This window comes from Lepus europaeus, chromosome 7, assembly GCF_033115175.1.
Source record: "Lepus europaeus isolate LE1 chromosome 7, mLepTim1.pri, whole genome shotgun sequence".
Classification (NCBI taxonomy): Eukaryota; Metazoa; Chordata; class Mammalia; order Lagomorpha; family Leporidae; genus Lepus; species Lepus europaeus.
Window position 1 is genome coordinate 32,838,253 of NC_084833.1, and position 24,567 is coordinate 32,862,819.

General features: G+C 41.9%; 1 protein-coding gene and 1 pseudogene across 1 annotated transcript in view; both read left to right on the top strand.

The window, feature by feature from the left end:
* LOC133764376 (uncharacterized) overlaps window positions 1-24,567 on the top strand; it is a 245,261-nt gene that overhangs the window by 76,137 nt on the left and 144,557 nt on the right. The window lies entirely within an intron of this gene.
* Window positions 7,961-8,286, top strand: LOC133763709 (cytochrome b-c1 complex subunit 7-like; annotated as a pseudogene).

Consider the following 24,567-nt stretch of genomic DNA (forward strand, 5'->3'; position numbering starts at 1 on the left):
ACGTTCCTCTTCACTGTCTTGCCTCCCACTACTTAGAGAGCTGACACGCTCCTCTGTTGTACCATTGTGTTATGCTGAGAACTGTGGCATTCAGCCTGGCTCTGATGATATAAAATGAGAGGGTATGGATGCCTTTTTCAAACTTGAGACTAGCAAAAGACAAAACCTCCTTTTGTTTGAAATCATTAGAAGTGTAGTCTTGCGTTCTTACTCTCTTAGGGAATCTGTGGGGTGGGGCCTTTCCTCCCCCAGTCCCCCACCTGCTGGCTGCTGTAGTTTTGCATGGAGTAATTGAGCAAATGAAATACCAAACGTATAAAAGGTAGCATTATCAAAGCAAAGAACGAATGCTTACCTAGCAGAACTGCAAGACATGGAAAAATAGGAAGACAAGTTAATGATCTAGAAATTGTATAGCTTTGCTGTCTTAGAATCATGGCAAATGGAACATATGGCATTGGGTCATTTTTTGCATTGATATGAAGAGAAAATGAGTTTATTTTACAAATAAATGGAGTTTGTGTTTCTGTTTGCTATTCATGACTGCAATGTTTACTTCTCCTGAAATAGAAATATGTCACCTAAATATTAAATATAGAGAAAGATTTTTCAGCTATTAATGAAGAATTTTTCTTTACAGGCCTTGCCTTCAACCACCTCAATAAACATTTTCTGCTTTTGCTTTTACTTTGTCTGATGAGGCTGTCTGTGAACAGACAGGGGAACTGAAAAGGGGAACTGGTGAAAAGATAGACCTGTTAAAATTGTTACTTGCCTGAATATTAGAATTTTAGATTAAAGCCTAGAATCAAATTCATTTTATTTTCTCCATGTACTTTATGATACATGGTGTTTCCATTTTCTGTACTGAGATTTAAGAGGTCCAAAGGTTGATACTTATATTAGCAGTTAAGATGCTACTTGGAATGCCTGCATCCCCTAGCAGAGTGCCTGGGTTCACGTTCAAGCTCCAGCCCTGACTCCAGCTTCCTGCTAATGTGCACCCTCAGAGGCAGCACATGATGACGTAAGTAGTTGAGCTCCTGCCCACGCATATGGGAGACCTGGACTGAGTTCCTGGTTCCTTGCTTTGGCCCCAGCAGGTGTCTATTACAGGTATATGGAGAATGAACTGCATATATGATTGCTCCATCTGTCTGCCTCTTACTCTCAAACAAACACATTTTAAAAAGCTGGGTGTCCGGGCTGGCACTGGCGGCTCAATAGGCTAATCCTCCACCTAGCGGCGCTAGTATACCAGGTTCTAGTCCCAGTCGGGGCGCCGGATTCTGTCCCGGTTGCCCCTCTTCTTGTCCAGCTCTCTGCTGTGGCCCAAGTGCTTGGGCCCTGCACCCCATAGGAGACCAGGATAAGCACCTGGCTCCTACCTTTGGGTCAGCATGGTGCGCCGGCCACAGTGTGCCGTCCACAGCGGCCATTGGAGGGTGAACCAACGGTAAAGGAAGATCTTTCTCTCTGTCTTTGTCTCTCACTGTCCACTCTGCCTGTCAAAAAAAAAAAAAAAAAAAAAAAAAAGCTGGGTGTCTGGTACTACAATGAAAAGGAATAGGCACCACATTCTACATATGTTGTCATTGAAAATCTACCACATTCATTGATGTCCTCATCGTAAACATGTATTCTTTTTGTCTTCTCAGCCTCCCTTATTTCAACTAACAGAAGCCCTCTTTCCTCATTTTCCAAGCCGTATTCCATTCTCAGTTTACCCAAGTCTGGCCATTCAGAGTCCACATAATTGCCTAAACAATGGGTTTGTGTGTAAGGCGAGGTCAGTCCCTGCTCATTATGAGACTTTTGAGGAAAAGGAGTTCTCTGTCCAGTGAACTTCTAGGCTAAAGAATGATGTGTGAAACTAACACAGACAATCTCGGATTCCACATGGTCAGAGTCTATGAAACTGAAGCCAGTTAAGAGAAAATTGCCCCAGGAGACTCAGGAAGACTTCTGTCCATATTGTTTGAGCATCCATGCCTGAAGCAAAATTTAGCCATGCCATTGACTCTCCTATTTTTCCTCCTCAAACTGAGTTGTTTATTCTACTTACAGTTGAAGAAGTTTTGGCTAACAGATGCATCATTATTTTTCTCAGAGACCATTTGTTCAAATCTTGGGTCACTGAACATATTAACCATTTAAAAATGGCTTCACGGGTAACAGGAAATACAGTGCCATTAGAACATTAGAATGGGAATAGCTCTCCTTAAGCCAGTTTCCTATCCAATGCAGAACTCCCTTAACATCCTTCAAAAATGGTCTCCCTTAAATCAAAGTCATTTCTACTTTTCAAGGACTCTAAGATATAACAGTATTTTCATTTTCTATTTTGAATTTCAGAATAAGTCCTGAATTCCAGGATCATTTCTAATTAAAAAATCCATCATCATGTTAGGTAACTCACTACCTTAAGAACTACTGCATTCCAGTTTTGTAAAGTTCTAATTCTCAGAAGGTTTTCCCTTTTATTAGTTGAAATTTGCTTTATGTTTACTTTGGTAACTGGCCCTAATTCTGCTTGGAACTAGGCAGATTAAAGTGAGTCCCTCTTTTACAAGATGACACCCGAGTGTTTGAACTGCTGGTCCATGTCTATCTTCTTGGCCGCCAGCAGTAAAACTCTGGTTCCTTCTCACATCCTTCACTGAATGAATATATCTAGACCAGTTTGGTTGCCTTCCCCTCAGTTCCCTTCTGTCTGTCACTTCTCTTTTAATGTGGGATCAGCCCTCAAGCCATCACTTCCTTTTTTACCCTTTAGACACTTCCATGAATGCAGGCTTACACTGAAACACATTTTAGGGTTTCCATTTTCTGTACTTCCAATAGTTTATTGTGAACTGGTACTCTCTCCCTTTCAGCTTTTTTTTTTCTTCTCCTAAAACAGTTCTTTTTTGTTTTTTAAAGATTTATTTACTTATTTGAAAGGCAGAGCTACAGAGAAGCAGAGGTAGGGAGTGAGAGTGAGAGGGAGAGAATCTTCCATCTGCTTGGTTCAGTCTCCAAATGGCCACAGTGGCCAGAGTTGAGCTGATCTGAAACCAGAAGCTTCTTCTGGATCTCCCACATGGATGCAGGGGCCCAAGCACTTGGGTCACCTTTGACTGCTTTCCCAGGCCATAGCAGAGAGCTGGATGGGAAGTGCAGCAGCCAGGACTTGAACTGGTGCCCATATGGGATGTCAGCACTGCAAGCAGCGGCTTCACCCTCTATGCCACAGCGCCAGCCCCTCCTCAACAGTTCTTAAGCCAGGTCAGAGATTTGATTATTGGAATCTGTATTAGAACTTTAAAAACAAGCATTGCTCCCCCAGTATCCAATATTATGTGAAAAATATTGCTTTGCTTGTGTGTTTCTGCCTCATTTGGACTTCTGTTGTATAGAACTTGTGTAGAAGGATATAAAAGTGAAGGCAATAGTCATTCAGTGACACTTGGGGCACTGAAATACCCCATGAGCTAGACCAAAGTATTCATTTGATCATTTAGGAACTGATTGGGATGTGAGCAGACTCTGAGAAGAGTGGCTTCATTGAGATAAAAGAGCCCAAAGCTTATGTGATGTTCCCATAAAGCCATGAAGGACTCAGTTCCTTCTACCTTTATGTTCTACCATCCCAAAGCCTGGCTTCCACTCCCAACAATGCCTGATAGCTCAAGATGGCTATTTCTAATATCTGTCCTCCAGGCAGTAGAAAGAACAAAGGGTTGCTCCTCACATCCAACTCAGCTTCTTTTAAGGAGTTCTCTGTCCAATCTCTATAATACTTTCATTCATATCCTGAAAGTATATGATCATTGGACACAGCTCGCTACAAGAAAGGTTAGAGAAATATGGCCTTTCATTTTAGGTAGTTGTATAACCAGTTAAAAATTATGACTCTGCTACTGAGAAAGGGAAAATGGATATTCATAGACTATCAGCCACATTCATGGAAAACTATGTTACATTTCCTTCTGGCCTCAGAAACAAAGAATAATAAAATCTGCTTAATTTGGGTCATCTCTTTCCTCACTTCTTGATGAACTTTGAGTTTGGCTATGCTGTTTTCCTCTCCATAAATTTTCTTCTGGGCCTATATGCAGGGATTAAAGCACATCTATTATCCAGTCCTTCCTTCTCCCCTCTTGGCTGCCTACAGTTAACATTTTGCCAGATCTTCTTGAGACAAAGATGAAAACTGAAAACTTGGGGTCCCATAGATGTCTGAGTTAAATTGAACTCCTGTTGACTTTCATTACTTGGCTGGCCTGGGAGGAGAGCTGGCCAGGTAAAGGCAGGGGGCATCTCTAACAAGAAATTTACAGTTCTGCCTGCAATGTTGCTGACCCTACTTGACCATCCCCTCAGCTGCAGTGGTCACTTTGGAAGTTGGGCTGAGTGAAGGGCTTTTCAGCTTAGAGCCAATAAGATCTGTGGCTCTGACCTGGGCATCCTTCCACTCCAGGGCAGGTCCATTTCCAGTGATCCAACTCTTGGCAGAGCTGCCAGGGCTCTTCACAAGCTGACTTCTGCTGAAGCCCAGGCTTACCACATTGAAAGCCACTGCAGTGGACTGGCCTGTTGGGTCTCCTTGAGGGCAGATCACTGTACAGATCAGCCATTAATAGGCCTGCCACCCATTGCTTCTGATGCCGAGCTTTCTTTTCCTCCTGGTTTGTGTTAAAGCAGACCAGAGGATGCAAGTCAAGGGAGTGCCCGTGTCCCATCTCTAATCTTCGGTGGCCTGAACTACAAGTCTATAGTCACAGGCATGTTCTGTAGTAGTTTTTCTAAGGTAGACAATGCCCATGAGGAAAGTTATATTCTCACTTTAAAACTTTCTTTCCCTTTGGTCTGAAAGGGAGGTTTTTTTCTACTTACTGTATACTTCGCTGATGGCGAAGTGAATCTAGCTATGAGATTATTATTTAAGCTCTTATTTTGGCTATGCTATTACAGAAAAATGTTAGCCATCTCTTTTATAAGGTCTAAAGATTAAATTGTGCATTCTACAGATTCCATCATAATAGAACTAGTTTCCTACCTTGAAGAGAATAGAGAAATGAAAGAACAAGTTGGGCTTAGCCAAGTAATGAAAGTCAACAGAGTGCCTTCCCCTAGGAGGTTCACACCTCCCTTAGGATATACCCCATGTGAAGAGATAGATAGGCCTGGGCCTCTGAATTTACAAGGCCTAAAGCCCACCAGATTATTATCAAGCCCCTTCTATCAGGTTCTATTTGCCTCTCAATCAGAAAAATTACTTGTAGCTTAGACAGCACCTTTCTTAGCTCCTCTAATAATGACTCTGTCCTTTGTTCTAGACCCTGTCTAGTGCACTTGGGCCTCATTCCTTTGTAATCATAACCTCTATTCTACCTCCAATGGCTCTACTCCCAACCTGTGTGTACTGATGGTCCTCTTCCCCACTTAATGCTGTATAATTGTTCAAACCTGGTAAATGCCACTCTTAGGATCATTGGTTACTATCCTCACTCTGTCTTTTATGACCTTGTCTAAATATGGTCAGAGTTGGCAAACTTGGAAGGCTTCCATAGCCTTGGCAACTCATGACGACAGCCTAGGGTGGTTACTGGCGCCATAAACTAGAGTGTCAATTTGTTGGGTCAACAACAGGAGCCACTGTGCACTTGCTCCTCATGTGGGATCTCTGTCCTTAATGTGCTGTACATTGTGATTTAATGCTATAACTAGTACTCAAACAGTATGTTTCACTTTGTGTTTCTATGTGGGTGCAAACTGTTGAAATCTTTATACTAAATTGATCTTCTGTATATAAAGAGAATTGAAAATGAATCTTGATGTGAATGGAAGGGGAGAGGGAGCGGGAGAGGGGAGGGTTGCGGGTGGGAGGGAAGTTATGGGAGGGGGAAGCCATTGTAATCCATAAGCTGTACACTGGAAATTTATATTCATTAAATAAAAGTTAAAAAAAATTGAACTCCTTATACAGTAAGTGTGAGATCTAGTCATTGCCTCTTTGTGGCAACATTAAACTTTGTATAATGCAGGGTCAGCATTGTGGTATGGTGGGTAAAACTGCCACCTGCGATGCTGGCATTCTATATGGGCGCTGTTTGGTGTCCCAGCTGCTCCACTTCCAATCCAGCTGCCTGAAAATGGCCTGGGAAAGAGCAGCAGCAGATGGCCCAGTTGGTTGGGGCCCTGCTATCCACATATGAGACCTGAATGAAGCTCCTGGCTCCTAGCTTTAGCCTGACCTAACACTGGCTGCTGCAGCTCTCTGGGGAGTGAACCAGTGGATCTCTCTCTTTCTCTCTCTCCCTCTCTCTCTCTCTCTGACTTTCAATATAAATAATCTTTTTTTAAATTTCTCAATACAAATAATCTTAAAAAACTTTATATAATGTTGACACAAGTAGCCCTTGCCTTGCATATTCCTGATATGTCCAAATTTTAGTTATCATGGTTCATGGTTAAATAGTACCAATCCTCCAATAATATGCACTTCTAAATGTTTCAAAAAATTGGAATTAAAATTTCAATTACTGAGGCTGACGCTGTGGCGTGCTAAGTTAAGCCTCCGCCTATGGCACCTGCATCCCATACAAGTGTTGGTTCGTGTCCCGGCTGTTCTTCTTTAGATACAGCTCTCTGCTGTGGCCTAGAAAAGCAGTAGAAGATGGTGCAAGTGCTTGGGTCCCTGCACCTGTGTGGGAGACCCAGAAGAAGCTCTTGGCTCCTGGCTTCTGAGCAGCCCAGCTCTGGCTGTTGTAGCTATTTGGGGAGTGAACCAGCAGATGGAAGATCTTTCTCTCTGTATCTCTTTCCTTCTGTCTGTAACTCTCTCTTTCAAATAAAATTTTTAAAAAAAATTTCAATTACCACATCACTGTAGAAATTGCATGTACAAACTTTACTGCTAGTTCTTCAGTCCACAAGTCACTATATAAGGATCTATCATGTCACTTCTAAAGTTTTTCAGTGATTGGTCACTGCGTATCTGTTATTCAGTTCAGACAGCAAAGTGCATAGTTGTGTTACCTTCTTGTCTTTCCAGCAGTAAATCTGTGTGACATTTTACAATATGGAAAATTTAAAGAGGGAATTGGTGAGAGAGACAGAGTGAGGGGGAGAGTGAGTAGACAGTGTGATAGCACTGGAAATAAAGTTCACAAGGAGCATAAATGGAGGTATAGAAGAAATAGATAATCATGGGAACGGTAACATCAGTGCCTTTTGAGAGACATGAAGTTAAAAGAACTTAGGGAAAATATGTTGACATAAATGAGGAAAGTGGTTGGAACAAAGAATACATATGAAGATGCTTCAAAAAGTTCACGGGAAACAAAATGAAAAGATAAGTTCAGTATGTCAGTTTGCCAAGGCATAGAAAAGATGGTTGCTTGATGTGGTGATGACATGAAGGCAATTACTGTTCAAACTAGGTAAGTTTTTTTTTTTTTAAAGATTTATTCATTTATTGGAAAGGCACAGTTAGAGAGAGACAGAGAGAGAGAGAGAGAGAGACAGAGAGAGAGAGATCTTGCATTCATTGATTCATTCCCCAAATAGTTGCAACAGCCAGGGCTGGGCCAGGCTGAAGCCAGGAGCCTGGAACTTCATCTTGGTCTCCTATGTGGGCACAGGGGCCCAAGTGTTTGGGACATTTTCCACTGCTTTCCCAGACATATTAACAGGGAGTTGCATTGGAAGTGGAGCAGCTGGGAATTGAACCGATTTCCATACAGGATGCTGGTGTTGCAGGCGGTGGCTTAACCCACAGCACCACAACTCTTGCCCCTAGGTGAGTTAAATAAATCAAGCACTTTCTTCTCAATGTTTCTTATACTTTAAATGAGTATGCAAACAAACTTCAGGTGAGAAACTTTTTAATGACTTCACAAAATTTTCAAAGGCTAAGAAACAAACACTTTGCTCTTGGGTCAAAATGATGAGTAGGACTGCTGGGTTTGTGTGAGTTGATGTGGTATATGAGGATGAAGATGTAGAAAAAAACCCCAAAAATGGTTTTGTGAGAACCTTCATAATGACAGGATGTTTTGCATTAAGAGAGCACTGGTCTTGACCATGAGGCATCAGATCTTGCCTAAAGAGCAGTGAACAAAATATGAGGAACATAAATTCTACCTTGAATCATATCTGAAAGAGGTTATTCAGGAGATAAAAGAGAAGGAAAAATGAGCAAAGAAGTATAGTCATATAGTTGAAATATGTGGATACAGCTGTTCTCAGAATATTTTGTGGAGTTGGTTAGATCTGAAACACGGCTTAAGAATTGTTTAGTCTGTAGATGTATTACTTTATTTTTTTTAAAGATTTTTATTTATTTATTTGACAGGTAGAGTTACAGACTGAGAGAGAGTGAGAGAGAGAGAGAGACAGACAGAGAGAAAGGTCTTCCTTCCATTGGTTCATTCCCAAAAGGCTGCAACGGCCGGAGCTGCACCGATCTGAAGCCAGGAGCCAGGAGCTTCTTCTGGGTCTCCCGTCTGATGCACGGGCGCAAGCACTTGGGCCATCCTCCACTGCCCTCCCAGGCCACAGAAGAGAGCTGGACTGGAAGCAGAGCAGCCAGGACTAGAACCGGCACCATATGGGATGCCAGCACTGCAGGCGGAGGATTAACCTAGTGCGCCACAGTGCCGACCCCAATGTATTACTTTAAATAAATAGCTTTTGAAATCATAAAAAATATGAGGAACAATGGTAATATTTATTATTGATGATTAGGATAGTTTTGCACATTTTCAGCTTGAGAGATCATTTGATGGTCTTGCACTGCAATGCAGTGAGGATGGCTTGAAGTTCATAGTCACTGTATTTTATATTCACAAATATTCTTCAACTCAGAGCAGATATTATCATTACCATTTTGATTTGCTTAACTTCAGTCATAGAGATTTTATAAGTTCAAAATTAGACATCCAAGTCATCAGCGAGACTTGAACTGAGGTACTTTCACTTAAATTATTTTCCTATTATAGTCCCACTACCATGACACCCACATTCTTTTCAATTAATCCCACTAATATATGCAGTATAAACAGGGGAATATCCCAACTACTGAGGCTTCAACAGTCTACTGTGTTTCATGTTACATTGTGAAGCAGAGTTCTTAGGTTGAATCGGGGACACACTGTGCTGGCTGAGCCCTGCCCAACTTGCCAGTCCACAGAAGTATGAGGGAATCGGTGATTGCTACCTTAACCCATCAAGTTTTGGAGTGGCTTGTTCGTCAGCAAGCCACTAACTTAATAGGAAAGGGAATTTACTAAAAGGATACGGGCTGGTTTGTAGGGACTGAAGGGAAACCTGAAGAACAGAAGGTCTTGAGGCAAGAATTACTCGACAGTCTTGCCTGCGCACCACTTCTAGAGTAAAGGAAGCCTCTCTGTTTCTTTTGTTCTTTTGTTGCTCTCCTAGAGATGCCCTGGGGGAGAACGTGTGATAGGTCACATGTCCATCCTATGGATTTATTTGTGAGAGGACATAGTAGCAGAAGGAACCTCTAGGTTCCTGTTAAGCTTTTGTAGTTGGAGGAGGCAAACACTTGGATTTTTTAAATTTTAAAAATAGCTAATTAATTAGAGAGAGATATCACATTTACTGGTTTATTCCCTAAATGCCCACAACGGCCAGGCCAAAGCCAGGAGCTTGAAACTCCATCCCAGGTCTATGATGTGGGTGGCAGGGACCCAGCTACTGGAGCCATGACTACTGCCTCTCTGGGTCTGTATTAGCAGAAAGATGCGTTGGAATGGAGCTGGGTATTGAGCCCAGGTACTTTAGTATGAGCTATGGGCATCTTCACCAGCTCAGTGTCAACTGCTAGGCAAAATGCCCATCCCTAAACTTGGATTTATGTCCCTAAATTGTACATGATACTTCTCCCAAATGAAACCAGGGTCCTGTGAAGAGGGGGAAATGGATTCTGGGCATCTCCAGAGTGAGAGCTGTCCATGGCAGTAACATCTCTGATGAAAATTTAAAAACACACCTACATACCATCTGCTATTTCAAGGCAAATAAATTTGAGAAATCAAATGAATTTAATATTCACATAGCAGGCATAGAAGGATATTTCAAAAAGTTAATGGAAAATGGAATTAAAAGATAAGTTCATTTTGTGCAAAATAACTTTGAAATCCATGCATAGTTTTTACGTCATATGCATTTTTCTTGAACTTTTTGAAGCACACTCATATAATTCAATATTTGCAGAGAAAGGGCACCTTAGACCTAGAGAAGGATGAAGATTAGAAGAGGCTTTAGAGCTCATCAAGGCAAAACCCTTTCCCTTTATAGATGAGGAAACTGCACAGTCGATTAGGGGAAGGGTAAACTGAGGTCATAACAAACCAGAACTAGAACTTGGGTCTTTTTAAAAAATACCCCATAACCTTAGCTCGATTTGGGAAGGAAAAAGAATGGATGTGGTAGGGTTGAAAGGTGCATGTGTCCTTCCTTTTTGTGTATTCTTACGGTGAGGACTTGTTGGAAGGCCACCCCAGTTGTGTGTGGTGTCTTCGTCGTCTTCCATCCTAGTCCTCCTAACACTCTAGCATCTCTGTCTCACTCTCAGATACATTCAGAAGTGTGTTCTTGGTAAGTACTGCTCTGGGTAATTTGGCGCCAAAAGATAAAGATCAATCAAGGCTGATGTCCAGATAAAAGTCAGCTGATGCTTGCATCAAGGTGATATTGCCTTGTCAGCTCTCCCTGTTAAACTTCATCTTGGTGGCAGCTATATTATATTTTTCCACTTGTTTTAAGCCTGATTTTTTTTCAATGATATTTGCAAAAAGTAGTTTCTCTCCCTTCTTGTTTCCTGAGGAGTACTGCTCCTCTCAGGTCCTAATCCTGTTAATGGGGCACTGACTGTGTCATGGAGGATTACGACACTGCGAGACAGCAGCTAGCTAGATAAGCTAAACCTTGTATGAGTAGAGGCCTGTGCAGGAGCAAACACCCTGGTTGTTATTACAAGAAATAAAAAAGGGCACAGTGGGAAGGAACAAAAAGAAAGAAAATTATTCCAAAATAGAGTTTAAAGAGTATTTAAATTTGTGAGAGGGAAGAAATCATAAGGAACTACAGGTGCACCTCAACCTATGTTGAGGTTGTATCCCAGTAAACCTATTGTATGTTGAAATATCCAAAGTCAAAAATGCGTTTTAGAGCCTGGCATTGTGGCTAAAGTGGGTAAAGATGCAGTCTGTGATGCTAGCATCCCATATGGGCACTGGTTTGTGTCCTAGTTAGTCCACTTTCAATTCAGCTCTCTGTTAATGTTCTGGGAAAGCATCAAAAGATGGCTCCTGACTTTGGCCTGGTCCAGCGCTGGCAGTAGCTGCCATCTGGAGAGTGAACCAGTGGATTGAAGATCTCTCTGTCTCTCTCTCTGTCACTCTGGCTTTCAAGTAAATAAATAAATCTTTAGAAATGCATTTAGAGGTTGGTACTGTGATGAACCAGGTAAAGCTGCTGCCTGCAGTGCCTGCATCCCATATGGGCACCAGTTCGAGTCCTGGCTGCTGCATTTCCAATTCAGTTCTCTTCTATGGCCTGGGAAAGCAGTAAAGGATGGCCCAAGTGTTTGAGCCTCTGTACTCATGTGGGAGACCTGGAAGAAGCTCCTGGCTCATGGCTTTGAATCAGCTCAGCTCTAGCCATTAACGCCATTTGGGGAATGAAGCATCAGATGGAAGATTCTCATTATCTATCCCTCTCTCTTTCTCCCTCCCTGTCCCTCTCTCTCTCTGTCTCTATTTCTGTCTCTGTCTCTCTGTCTATATCTCCCTCTCTGTAACTCTGCCCGTCAAATGAATAAATAAAAATCTTTTTTTTTTTAATTTGACAGGTAGAGTTATAGACACACACACAGAGAGAGAGAGAGAGAGAGAGAGAGAGAGACAGAGAGAAAGGTCTTCCTTCCGTTGTTTCACTCCCCAAATGGCCGCCATGGCTGGCGCTATACCGATCCAAAGCCAGGAGCCAGGTGCTTCTTCCTGGTCTCGCATGTGGGTACAGGGGCCCAAGTACTTGGGCCATCTTCCACTGCCTTACTGGGCCACAGCAGAGAGCTGGACTGGAAGAGGAGCAACCGGGACTAGAACCTGGTGTCCATTTGGGATGCTGGCGCTGCAGGTGGAGGATTAACCAAGTGAGCCACAGTGCCGGCCCCAAATAAAAATCTTTTAAAAATAAAAATGCATTTACTATACCTAACCTATTGGACATCATAGCTTAGCCTTGTCTACTTTAAATCTGTTCTGAACACTTACATTAGCTAGCCATTGGGTAAAATCATCTAACACAAAACCTGTTTTTATCATAAAGTATTGAACATCTCACGCACACACATAGACTTGATATGATGTGAAAACAAAACACAGTGTTCAAAAATGCAGGCAGTGCAGTATGCTGCGTGGTAGGGTCTGCTGCTTCTCATGTTGTCATGGCTGGCTAGGGGCTGCTGCTCGCTGTTGCTGCCCAGCATTGCGTGAGCATTGCACTTCTCCATCACTAGTTGGAGAAGACGTCAGACTCAAATGTCCAAGTATGTATGAGTGCATGTTGCTTTGTCACCATCGTGAAGTTGAGAAGCCCTAATTTGAACCCTTGAATGTCAGCATCTATAATGGGAAGGGGAGTGGGTGGCTGGAGATCCAAGTAGGCGAGCGACTTTTCCACTGTGAGCCCTGTCTTTGATGTATTCCTCATTCAAAAATAACTAAATTAAAACAACAGAATAAATATGAAGAGCCGCAAACAGTTCTTCCACAGGAGTGAGTATCTTGATTTGAAAAGTTCTGTTTTGTTTCTTTTTAATATTTAGTTATTTATTTGAAAGTCAGAGTTACAGAGAGGGAGGGAGAGACAGAGATCATCCATCCACTGGTTCACTCCCCAGATGGCTGCAACACTGGCTGGTGCTGGACTGGGCCGAAGCCAAGAGCATTTTCCACATCTCCCATGTGGGTGGCAGGGGCCCAGGCACTTGGACCCTCTTTCTGCGTTTCCCAGGTGCATTAGCAGGGAGCTGGATTGGAAATGGAGTGTCCAGGACACAACGCCATATGTAATGCTGGCATTGGAGGCAGCAGCTTTACACACTGTGCCTCAGTGCTGGCCTCTCTGTTTTGTGTTTTAATGTTTCAGGCAAGCCTTGGGGAAGATGTAAAGTCATCTCATTTAGCTATGTTTTGTCCTTTTTTAAAAAACTAATGTAATTAGTGTACAGACTTACAGATTTTTCTCATTATTATAGTAATGTGAGTTTTCTTTGCCTAAAATTTTGATTATTGCTAATCTTAAGGGTTTTCTAATTTCACTTTACACATTATTTGATTTTTGATTTTATTATCATTATTTGAGTCTGATTTTTACCATCCTCAAGAAGCTTTGACAGGTAAATAATATTGCTTTTGATTATTTGATTTTTATTATTTCTAAGACTGTTTGACAGGTAAATTATCTTGCATTTCTCCTTCCCTTCTAGTCTTCTTGAGTACTATTTGACAGTTTTTAACCGGTCTCAACCCCTCTTATTTTCATCAAATCTCCTTTCTTTTCAGATGTGACCTTTCTATTTAATAGACCACTTTTGCTCATTTTTTTGAAAAGATTTATTTATTCTTTATTTGAAAGGCAGAGTTATGGAGAAAGAATGAGGGAAGGGGGAAAGAGAGAAAGAGAAAGAGAATCTTTCACCCACTGGTTCACTCCCCAAATGGCTGCAACAGCCAGGGCTGAGCCAGGCTGAAGCCAGGAGCCAAGAGCTTCTTCTAGGTCACCCATGTGGGTGCAGGAACCTAAGTGCTTGGGCCATCTTCTGCTGTTTTCCCAGGTGCATTAGGGAGCTGGATCAGAAGTAGAGCAGCCAGGATACAAACCAGTGCCCATATGGGATGACAACATTGCAGGTAGCAGCTTAACCTGCTATGCCATATGCTGACCCCGTTTTAAAAAATTCTTTTTTTTTTTTAAAGATTGGTCTATTATTTATTTAAAAGGTAGAGTTAGAGAAAGAGGGGGAGAGGGAGAGGGAGAGACAGAGACAGAGAGCCTTGCTAATTTTAAGGTAGATTGTTTTGCCATTTGGTGGAGCTATTTCTATGTATAATGAGTTAAATCAGTATTTATGACTGAAGTTTCCACGCTGGCAAATATGGGGAGAGCAGTTCTCTCGGGTGCAGCTTCATGAAGGTTTTTCCATTTTGAAAGACATGATTTTTGATGTTTCTGCCTTGAGTTTGCCTCCTCTAGAAATAATACAAGGGTTGCCATTATTTGTGATAGGAGAGAGTCTACAGAAAGAAAGGATGTTGGCTTCAAGGTAAGGGTTTTGGCAGATCCAATACCATCTCATTGGTTACAAAGCCTTCCTGGAAAGCATGCAATTATTCAGCTTGCACAGCACAATTAAGTAAACAATTCATTTAGTCTCTCTATTGATACTCCATTGCAGAGGGAGTGGGGTGGCTCGGGAGATTGGAAATGGGAACCGTGGCCTTTTCCTGCGGCGTCAGTGGTTTGGATCTCTTTGTTAGGGTAGTGACCACACAGTATCTCCATCTGATGGCTATGCAGTGACCCGTATGAAACAGGCTGGTGGTTTCGGGCCCATTGGAGAGGCAGTTACATCTCTACATCCAGGATCCCAGCTGGCAAGAAATATGTGAGGATTACACTGACATGATTCTATTCAGTTTGTGCTTTAGTGAAATTCATATCTTGAAAATCCTACTTGCAGTGAAGTGAGCTTTAGAATATCTTCCTAAAGCTCTGAGTGAAGGGCTCAGCTTCTACATTTGTCTGGTGATTGGTACACTTGGCCTCTTTACTTGGGCTTAGAGGCTTTAGCAGTCTTTAGGTGTCTTTCTCCCAGTCCTTTCCCACTTTTGTGAAGGCAGGGGATAATGCTTCTGTCTGCTCACAGGGCAGACTGCTTGAAGAAGCACGGTACTTGGGGACAGGATTCTGTTTAATTGTTGGTAAATCATGGCACATCTTGGTAGTTTTTGGCTGAAGGAAGCTTCTTGTAAATGAAACAGACGTTCCTCTAAAAACTGAAAAGTGCCATTCAGGCTGAAGATATTTCTCAGCCTGGGCCTGGCAGGTGATGTTCATTGGCCCACTGGACTTCCCCAGCATTTTTGTTTTCCAGCCGTAATATAATATTTAATAGTGGGCTCCCCCCCCCCAATTTACTAATTCTATTGCTTTCTTTAGTTGGAAGAGGAAATCCAGATCTGAACCTTAGACAGCTTTTCAAAACCGAATGCAGTACTTCATAAAAGGAGTGATATATTTATTTAAAAATTCTAGGGTGCCATAGTTACTAAAGACATCTATATAACCCTGCGATATTTTATAAAGTTATATTTGCCTCAGGATTCTTTTAAAGACTCTGCAAGTGTTGCAGTGTTAGGCATGCAAGTAAATCCTAAAAATGGATACTAAAATCCTCTTAAGAGGTTGGAAGGCTGCAGCAGGCGTATATACTAGAGAATGTAGCCACTTCTTTTCCGGATATGAAGTGGGCCAGTGATTTCCGGATTCTGATTGGCCTTTCTGGCTTCCTTTTTTAGATGAATCAAATTCCTCCCCACCGCTCCTGGCAGGACCCACAGTCACTACTCCTCCAGGTTCCATGTGGAGCTGGTTTAGGAATTGTCCACATCCACATCAGAGCTAATTAGCCGGTGAAAGTTGAGATCATGGTGGTACTGCTTAGCACTACTTTTGTTGCATGCACGTGGTTCCAGGGAGCTGGTGGAGAGGCACCCCTTGAGGTTGACCACTGGTTGGCTGCGATTGGACTTCATTTTGGGGCTGTGTTGTCTTCTTGGTTGCCACGGTAGCAAGGTTGGATCCATGTACAACCACTAGTTCGGGTCTGGGGATGTGTTGGGGCTGGGGCGGGAGGTGGAAGGAACTGCTGGTGGGTGGGATAACAGGGAGGGCGGCTGGCCTTTGAGTAGTGAAGAGGGCTATGGATGAGGGATTCTTTGAAATGGGCACTTACTTAGTTGTAGCTAGGATAGTATTTATTTCCTTAAGGGTGATTGCAGACTCACTTTTTATGGGTTCTTTTGAGTAACAAGTGACTATGCTGAAAGTATTTTTAAAAGTCATTTGAATTTTTTTAAAAAGTAAATTTACCTTTTACATTTAATTTTCCAGGAACTTATTGCTTTTTTATTATTTGGGAGAGAGAAGGGAGGGATGGGAGAGAGAAGAGGGAGAACACTCACTTCCTAAATGCTTGGGACAGGCCAGACTTGGGAATTCCACCCAGGTTTCCCCCTTGGATGGCAGGGACGAAACTTCTTGAGCTATCACAACTACCTCCCAGGATGCACATGATCAGGTAGCTGGAATCCAGACTGGAGTTGGGACTTGAATCTAGAAACTCAGTTGCTGGACTTGAGCATGGTAAGTACCGAGTCAAAAGCTTCTTTGCAGAAAAATTGAACACAGCAGACAAAGGCATGGTTGAAGTAGTAGGCATGGACCTGTCGTGTTCTTCCTTTCCCTTTGTGCCCAGCCTGAAGGGGTTGAAGCCCCTCAAATCCCTTGGCTGTGGACTGAGTCACCACATTTAAGTCCTGAGATTGTTTTTTGAGGATGTAGCAGCATTGAATTTGTGACAGCCCTCTTTGTTTACGACATAATAAGATGCCAGGGGTTGCCTTGTTTCATTACTTGATTATGGTTTATTATTTAAACTGCAAATGTCACTTAAATACAAAACTAAATAGGAAGAGAGATAGGTTGGATCTTTCTGCTGACAAGAAAATTAGCAACTCTTTCATAAATTCATCAGAGAATTACAGAAACACGGTGGGATGTTTTTTCAGCTCCTTTGGTGAGGGCTGTGTGAGTTCTTTTTTGCAAATTACTTGAGAAGAATCTTGTGGGAGGCTACAGAACTGATTCACTGGCTTTCAGGAAGGCTGATTCGACTTTTATCTCCTGAGGTTGGCAATAAATGCTTTTATTTAGTTTAGAGGAGAAAGGTTTTATAACCTCTTTTCCATGACTCATAACTTTGGGAGCAGTCACATTGTGTTTTACAGTGAGGGGTGTAATGAGTGTTTGAGGAAAAGTGTTATCTAAATGGAGCCAGCCATTTTGAGGATGAAAGCCTGAAATAAAGAGAAGCAATCGATCTTTCCAGACTTCATGTTTGCAGAGCACACAGGTCTGAAGAACTAACTTTCCTGTTAGGAGAAAAGAAATTTGCTGGGTATCTTAAAACAAACAAAATTAATTCTGGCTCTAAGGCTTTCAAACAGACATCTTCAACTTGCATTGGCTACCCGTAATTTTAGGGAAAGTGGGTAGCTTTAGGCTAGATTGTTTTCTCTGTCGGTGGGTGTAAATGTGTATGAAAGCTATTTGTTTCTTGTGTAATATTGGATCTGTTGACATAAACATATTTTTTAAGGAATGGAAATATAAGTCTGCATGAAAAGCTTCGCTCAGACTTGTCTCTTCCTGAGAACTCGAATTTAGCCAAACATGTTACTGTGAGATGAGTCACAATTTGAAAGAAATATTTTACATAGATATCTCTCTGAATTTGTGTCAGCATTGTAAAGGAGAGTTAAAAGTAAATGTCAGGAAATTGAGAAGCTGGAAGGCTGCAGTGTTGAAATGTCATTGGGAAAGGGACCATGGAGCTAAAATATTTTGCATTTCTTTTCTCTTTCTGAATTCATAATCATTCTCTTTTCAGAGTGAAAAAAGGATTGGGCTCGTAGAAGAATGTAGAAAAATTTATAAAATGAGGTCCTTAGACTTAAGGAATTGAAGTATTAAAGTTTTCACACAGCTTTCATTATCATTTATAGTTTAGTAAAGCAAAGGAGGAATCACAGTGAACTAAAATGTGGTAATATTTGAGATCTCAAGTAAGATTTAGAGGGGTCCAAATTTTATTATTTTTAACAATAGGACTTGAAATTAAAAGTTCCTTCCTCTTGCTCTCTCTCCTTCTTTTTCTTCCCTTAAGTGGGAGTTAAAGGTCTAGAGTTCAGTATCCCATAGCATATAGTTAGAAGGCTTTCTGAAAAAATTGGTGCAGTTACCCTTCAGTGTGAATTTAGATGGTGCACCTTTCTTGCGGATAACTGGAGGAAAGAGAAACAGAAAATATGGATACATGACTGTTAAATACATGTAATCACTATACCCATTTGTCATGCTGCTTCATTCATATTGAGTTCAATCAGAAGAACTAGATTCCAGCTTTGGTTCTGCCATTAACTGGCTCTTTAATGTGGGTCGTGACTCCTTAACTTCTCTGATTCATACTTTTCTGACCTGTTAGAGAGGTTGATAATCAGTAAAGACCTTTTCTTGATTCTTTGTGCATACTCTGTAGTTTTGCAGGTCTCTTTCTGGGAACATTTTACTGGTTTGTTTCCTGTATGATTTTCCAGTGAACAGAAGATTTCAACTATGGCTGACAGAATGAGATGAAATAGGAATTAGGTTCTGCAAAATTTTTCTGAAGGCAAGTGGGAAGCTGCTTTCTGAAAGCCAAAGAGATGAATTAAATTGAAGCACATTGCTCCACAGGTTCTTAATCAGATATGTAGAAGTCATCCACATAAAACTTTCTCTCTCTCTCTCCCTCCCCCCCCCGTCTCCCTCTCTCTCCCAGTCTCTCTTATCAGTCCCATCCAAATTCACCTGTTATTTCTACTTCTCAAATATTTCTTGCCTCTAGCTCTGTCTCCATTAACAATATTCCTATGAGGCCATTGTCATCTTTTACTTTTACCTAAGTCACCAAAGCTGACCTCCCCGCTTCGGTTGCCCTCTCTGTTCCTACACAGGAGCCAGTGTGGTCTCATTTTGCTCCACCCTCCAGTGTGCTCCAGTGGTAGCCTCCTTCTGACTCCCTAGTGTACCAACCTTTTCCTGTTTTCAGGAAACCTGTTGCTCCCTCAACCACAACATTCCTTCTCTTATTTTTTTGCATGCCTGGAACTTCCTATTTCAGCACATCTCAGCTTAAATATTACCTCTTTAGCACCCTCTTTAGCACCCTCCATCTCCCTCTCTCACTGTTTCCTTGTTTTCCTTCTTGGCACTTGTAACTTCTAACTTGATTGTAGTGTATTTATTTGGGGTTGTGTATGATTATATGTCTTTTAAAAAATATTTATTTATTTGAAAGGCAGAATTAGAGAGAGAGAGAGAAAGAGAAAGAGAGGTGTCTTCCATCTGCTGGTTCACTCCCCAAATGACCACAACAGCCAGAGCTGGGTCCGTCCAAAGTCAGGAGCCGGGAGCCTGGAGCTTCTTCCATGTTTCCCACGTGGGTGCAGGGGCCCAAGTACTTGGGCCATCTTCTGCTGCTTTCCCAGGCCATAGTTTAGAACTGGATCAGAAGCAGAGCAGCTGTGGGATGCCAGTGCTACAGGCAGCAATTTAACTTGCTGCATCACAATGCTGTGTATGATTATAAATTTTAACCAAACTTAAATGTGCAGAAACAGAATGTTATTTCTCTATAACTGAACATTACTCAACTTGTGAATCTCCATTTTGGTTGATTGATGGCAGTGGGAGGAGGGAATGTCTTATCAATTAAAAATAAATTTAGATAGTTTTGGATTTTCTCAGTTTCCTTTTGGTAAATGCTTTGTCAATTTTGAATACTTTCCTTTTACCCTTCTTTTTTTTTTTTTAAAGATTTATTTTATTTATTTGAAAGACAGAGTTACAGAGAGAGGTAGAGACAGAGAGGTCTTTCATTCACTGGTTCATTCCCCAGATGGCTGCAATGGCCAGAGCTGCACTGATTCAAAGCTAGGAGCCAGGAGCTTCCTCTGGGTCTCCCACTTGAGTGCAGGGACCCAAGGACTTGGGCCATCTTCTACTGCTTTTCCAGGCCATAGCAGAGAGGGGGATTAGAAGTGGAGCCACCAGGACTAGAAGTGGTGCCCATATGGGACGCCAGCGCCTCAGGCCAGGGTGTTAACCCTTTGTGTCATAGTGCCAGCCCTTACCTTTCTTTTTAAAGACAGTTAGATTTTTGGCGGGGCTGATGTATATTATTTAAGTGGAGTGGCATCTACAGTGTGCCATCTTCTGTCATTCAGAGTCCGTGGTTGAGATATATTGAGTTGGAATAGCCTCCTCTTCTCTCACATTCTGATCAGTTGAGATATGTGACAAAAGAGGAAGGAATATGGAGACTGAATAGCCCTATTGTCATTATTAAAGCTGTTACTTAAACATGTTTTTTTTTTTTTTTTTTTTTTTGTATTTTTGACAGGCAGAGTGGACAGTGAGAGAGAGACAGAGAGAAAGGTCTTCCTTTGCCGTTGGTTCACCCTCCAATGGCCGCCGCGGCTGGCGCGCTGCGGCCGGCGCACCGCGCTGATCCGATGGCAGGAGCCAGGTGCTTCTCCTGGTCTCCCATGGGGTGCAGGACCCAAGTACTTGGGCCATCCTCCACTGTACTCCCTGGCCACAGCAGAGAGCTGGCCTGGAAGAGGGGCAACCGGGACAGAATCCAGTGCCCTGACTGGGACTAGAACCCGGTGTGCCGGCGCTGCTAGGCGGAGGATTAGCCTATTGAGCCGCGGCGCCGGCCTAAACATGTGTTTTATGTCTGTGGACAAGTGAATTTGCTCAACATTGCTGTAGCCTGAGAAAACATTGCTTAAATAGTCTCTAACAGTCAATGCTGAGGTTATGTTCATTATAAAAGAGCAATGGCTGATCAAGACATTGTTTCTCATAGTGTCCATTTCACTTCAACAAGTTTCCTTTTTGGTGCTCGGTTAGTTGTCACCGATCAGGGAGAACATATAATATTTGTCCCTCTGGGACTGGCTTAATTCACTCAGCATGATATGTTCCAGATTCCTCCATTTTGTTGCAAATGACTGGATTTCATTGTTTTTTTACTGCTGTATAGTATTCTATAAATTACATGTCCCATAATTTCTTTATCCAGTCTACTGTTGATGGGCATTTGGGTTGGTTCCAGGTCTTAGCTATTGTGAATTGAGCTGCAATAAACATTAAGGTGCAGACAGCTTTTTTGTTTGCCAATTTAATTTCCTTTGGTTAAATTCCAAGGAGTAGGATGGCTGGGTTGTATGGTAGGGTTATATTCAGGTTTCTGAGGAATCTCCAGGCTGACATCCATAGTGGCTTTACCAGTTTGCATTCTCACCAACAGTGGGTTAGTGTCCCTTTTTCCCCACATCCTCGCCAGCAGCTGTTGTTGGTAGATTTCTGAATGTGAGCCATTCTCACCGAGGTGAGGTGAAACCTCATTGTGGTTTTGATTTGCATTTCTCTGATTGCTAGTGATCTTGAACATTTTTTCATGTGTCTGTTGGCCATTTGGATTTCCTCTTTTGGAAAATGTCTATTGAGGTCTTTGGCCCGTCTCTTAAGTGGGTTGTTTGTTTTAGTGTTGTGGAGTTTCTTAATCTCTTTGTAGATTCTGGTTATTAACCCTTTATCTGTTGCATAGTTTGCAAATATTTTTTTCCCATCATGTCAGTTGCTTTTAACTTTCTGGACTGTTTCTTTTGCAGTACAGAAACTTCTCAATTTGATGCAATCCCAAATGTTAATTTTGGCTTTGATTGCCTGTGCTTCTGGGGTCTTTTCCAAGAAGTCTTTGCCAGTACCTGTATCTTGCAGGGTTTCTCCAATGTTCTCTAATAATTTGATGGTGTCAGGTCATAGATTTAGATCTTTAATCCATGTTGAGTGGATTTTTGTGTAAGGTGTAAGGTAGGGGTCTTGCTTCATGCTTCTGCATGTGGAAATCCAGTTTTCCCAGCACTAGTTGTTGAATAGACTGTCCTTGCTCCAGGGATTGGTTTTGGATCCTTGATCAAATATAAGTTGGCTGTAGATGTTTGGATTGATTTCTGGTGTTTCTATTCTGTTCCATTGGTCTATCCATCTGTTTCTGTACCAGTACTATGCTGTTTAGATTACAACTGCCTTGTAGTATGTCCTGAAATCTGGTATTGTGATGCCTCCGGCTTTGTTTTGTTGTTCAAGATTGCTTTAGCTATTCGAGGTCTCCTGTGTCTCCATATGAATTTCAACATCATTTTTTCCAGATCTGAGAAGAATGTCTTTGGTGTTTTGATTGGTATCACATTGAATCTATAAATTGCTTTTGGGAGAATGGACATTTTGATGATGTTGGTTCTTCTAATCCATGAGCATGGAAGATTTTTCCATTTTTTGGTATCCTCTTCTATTTCTTTCTTTAAAATTTTGTAATTCTCATCGTAGAGATCTTTAACGTCCTTGGTTAAGTTTATTCCAAGGTATTTGATTGTTTTCGTGGCTATTGTGAATGGGATTGATCTTAGCAGTTCTTCCTCAGCCATGCATTGCCTGTGTATACAAAGGCTGTTGATTTTTGTGCATTGATTTTATATCCTGCTACTTTACCAAACTCTTCGATGAGTTCCAATAGTCTCTTAGTAGAGTTCTTTGGATTCCCTAAGTAAAGAATCATATCATCTGCAAAGAGGGATAGTTTGAGTTCTTCCTTCCCAATTTGAATCCTTTTAATTTCTTTTTCTTGCCTCTAGCTCTGGCTAAAACTTCCAGAACAATATTGAATAGCAGTGGTGACAGTGGGCATCCCTGTCTGGTACCAGATCCCAGTGGAAATACTTCCAACTTTTCCCCATTCAATAGGATGCTAATTGCTTTGATTGTATTGAGGAATGTTCATTCTATACCTGGTTTGCTTAGAGTTTTCATCATGAAAGGGTGTTGTATTTTATTGAATGCTTTCTCTGCGTCTATTGAGAGAATCATATGGTTTTTCTTCTGCAGTCTGTTAATGTAGTGTATCACATTGATTGTTTTGCAAACATTGAACCATCCCTGCATACCAGGGATAAATCCCACTTGGTCTGGGTGGATGATCTTTCTGATGTGTTGTTGCATTCTATTGGCCAGAATTTTATTGAGGATTTTTGCATTTTATTGAGGATTTTTGTTCATCAGGGATATTGGTCTGTAATTTTCTTTCAGTGCTGCATCTTGATCAACCCTTGTCCTGACTGTTGATGTACAATTTAATACTTTATCCCTTTTAGTATTTTTTTTTGTTCTACTTAATACTATTGGTTGAACTCTGTAATTAACACACAATTATTCTTAGGTGTTTAAATTTTAACTGAAAAGTGATCCCTGTTAAATATAAGAGTGGACATAAGAGAGGGAAGAGATGTACAATTTGGGATATGCTCAATTGGACTTGCCCCAAATGGTGGAGTTAGAAATGTGCCAGGGGATTCCAATACAACCCCATCAAGGTTGCATGTACCAATGCCATCTCACTAGTTCAAGTGATCAATTTCAGGTCACAATTGATCACACTGATAGGTCTAAGAGTCAAAGGGATCACATAAACAAGACTAGTGTCTGCTAATACTAACTGATAGAATCAAAAAGGGAGAGAATGATCCAACATGGGAAGCAGGATACACAGCAGACTCATAGAAAGGCAGATGTCCTAAACAGCACTCTGGCCTCAGAATCAGCCCTTAAGGCATTCAGATCTGGCTGAAGAGCCCATGAGAGTATTTTAGGCATGGAAAGCCAAGACACTGGCAAACATAAATAAATAAATAGACTATTAGTCCCGGGGGGCAGAGACAGTTTAATAAAAGTGGAGATACTGCAGGGTCAAGGAAGAGTAGGGGAAAAAATAGCAGAGGAAACTCTTCCGAAACTAGTGATTCACAGTGGACCTGTGTGGAGAGCGTGGGAGCCCAAGTTCGGGACACCAGCGGCAGAATCAACACACCAGCGCTGGAACGTGAGGTGAGCCGAACCTCAATAGCCTGAGACACCAGCGGGCAAGCAGAAAGAGGAGACTAGAGGGAATGAGGCTTGAAACTCCGTGGGGAAAAGTTCACCAGGCTAACTAGAAGAGAGAGAGGAAAAAAAAAAAAAGTGACCGATATGGACACGAGTTTCTTTCTCTCCGCTCACCTCTCAAAGGCGAGCAAGACAAAGAGCAGGAGCCATTTTGACATACGTCATAAGCAGGGCGACCTCAGGTCTGCACCAGCCCTGAGCCTAGCAGAAAAACCTGACTCTGGGGGGAGGGGTGAAATAACAGGAGATTAGCATCTAACTTGGCAACCCAGTGGGAGACTGCAGGAGAATTGGAGCCTACACCGAGGGCAGCAGAGATTCCCTGTGTGGTCCTTGGGAAAGAGCTTCCAATCTCTGGCTCCTGTGGGTATATCATTTGCCTGCTAACTACCTCCAATTACGTTCAGCTGTGCGGAATTACTTCCCTTTTGAATCAAAAAAAAGAAAGAAAGAGAGATTTACCACGCCTAACCTGGGAGTGTCATCTTTGACATACCCTCAACCCTGAGGAACCAAACAGAGCTCTCAGGCCACACTCATCTCAAGCCTCTAAGGCTCCACCGAAAGCAGACAGTCCACTTAATATAGAGCCATAGTGTAACAAGAAAAAACACCACAGTGAAGAAACCAAATATCTCCAACATGCCAAACAACAAACGC